Source organism: Cervus canadensis, chromosome 19 (genome assembly GCF_019320065.1).
Source record: "Cervus canadensis isolate Bull #8, Minnesota chromosome 19, ASM1932006v1, whole genome shotgun sequence".
Lineage (NCBI taxonomy): Eukaryota > Metazoa > Chordata > Mammalia > Artiodactyla > Cervidae > Cervus > Cervus canadensis.
Window position 1 is genome coordinate 27,568,942 of NC_057404.1, and position 2,110 is coordinate 27,571,051.

The window sequence follows — 2,110 nt, forward strand, 5'->3', positions numbered from 1 at the left end:
AGAAACAGACTCACAGATATATAAACAAACTAGTGGTTACCAGTGAGGACAGGTAAGGAGGGAGGGCCAAATTAAGGGTATAGGATTAAGATGTACAAGCTACTATGTATAAAATATCAATATATTGTATAGGACATGGAATTATAGCTGTTATCTTTTAATAACTTTTTTTTTTTTTTCTTTTTTTTTTTTTTTTCTAAACATAAATTGGGACAGAAATTTGACATGGTAGAAAGCATTCTTTGGAATCATGGGACATTCAAAAGCCCTGCTGAATGAGATCAAAGCAGCAACCAACAAAGATGTTATGTGCTCAGCAATAAGTGCCTCAGACTTTTTGACAACGTAGTACCCAAACAGGAACAGAACTGAAAACTGGGCCAAGTTTCAGTCATTTAGTACTGCAACAAAATTAGTCTAGCAATATAGCTGTAAAAAGCCAACAAGATATGGCCAAAACACTACCTCAGAGATTAAACCAGCAGTCAATCCATGTGTCCAGGGCATGAACCAGGCATGGGCACAGAGCAAAAGCCAAGCTGGGATAAACAAGGAGTTGTTTTGTCCCTCACTGATATGAGACAGCCACCACCAACCAGGTGCCACTCTACCCAGGTCAGGGACATTTTAATAACTTTTAATCAAGTGTAATCTGTAAAAAATAATCACTGTGCTCTAAACAAAACAAATATAACACAGTAAATAAACTATAATTAAAAAAACAAATAATAATAATTGGGGAGAGGAGTTGAATACATATTTTGCCAAAAAAAAAAAAAAGAAAGAAAATACAGCTAAAAGGCACAAGGGAACATGCTCAACATCACTAATCATCAGGGAATGAAAATCAAAACCACACCAAAAAGTACCACCCTACAGTTGTCAGAATGGCTACAATGAAAATGACAGCATTTAAGAAGTGTTGCTGAGGATGTGGAGAAGAGAAAACTCACATACACTGTTGCTAAAGATAGAAACCAGTGCAGCCGCTATTGAAAACATTACAGAGGGTTATGAAAATATATAAAAAAAAAAAAAGTGCCATGTGATTTAGCAATTCCACTTTTGGTTATTTATCCAAAGAAAACAAAATAAAGCAAAAAACTAATTTAAAGAGATAATATGCACTGTGTGTTTGTTGCAACATAACTTGCAATAACCAATATATGATAGGAACCTAAATGTTCAATGATAGATAAATGCATAAAAAGTGACTATATATATATACATATGAAAATACATGTAACACACATACATGCACATATATTAATAGATACATAAATATACATATATACAGAGTTAGATCTATATATACAAATGGACACATAAATATGTATAGATATGTTTATACTTATATAGCTATATATATATTACTCAGCCATAAAATGATGAAGTCTTGCCACTTTTGATAACATGGGTGGACCTAGAGAGTATGATGCTAAGTGAAGTCAGTCATATAGAAAAAGAAATACATGATCTCACTTATATGTGTAATCCAAAAACAAACAACAAAGCCAGTCTTACAGACACAGTGAACAATTTGGTGGTTGAGGGAGAGGAGTTGAGTAGGTGTTGGACAAGATAGCTGAAGGGGTATAGGAAGCACAAAATTCTATTTATAAAATAAAATTTGGCAAGAATTTAATATACAGAATACAGAATATGGTTTATGATATTGCAATAACTGTGGATAGGGACAGATGGTTACTAGACTCACATGGTGATCATTTTGTAATATACTTAAAAGCTGAATTATTCTGTGGTAAATCTGAAACTAACATGATATTGTATGTCAACTATTCTTCAATTATAAAAAAGGAAAATTCCCTAACAGCATTTCACCTGAGCCATTTCTTGGGAGTTTGTAATGAACAGCCTTGAGGAATGAGGTAATGTTTTTCCCTCAGACAAACAGGAAGCTTACTAACCTCTCATTTTAAAAGCAGCAGAGTCCCCAAACTCAGTGTTCTTCAGTGTAACACAACGGAGTACATGCGTAGCACCCAACTGGTTCCCTCTGTCATCCCAATAAGAACTGGGATGGGAGAACCAATGCAATATTATGCTCATGCTTGTTGTGATGTAAGGAATAAAATCTTTTTTCTCTGAA

The 2,110-nt window shown here is 34.0% G+C and overlaps 1 non-coding gene across 1 annotated transcript; it reads right to left on the minus strand.

The window, feature by feature from the left end:
• Positions 1-490: 490 nt before the first annotated feature.
• On the minus strand, positions 491-625 carry LOC122422415. Its single transcript, XR_006263821.1, has one exon. It is a non-coding gene; the product is annotated as a small nucleolar RNA SNORA48 (small nucleolar RNA).
• Between the last annotated feature and the right edge of the window lie 1,485 nt (positions 626-2,110).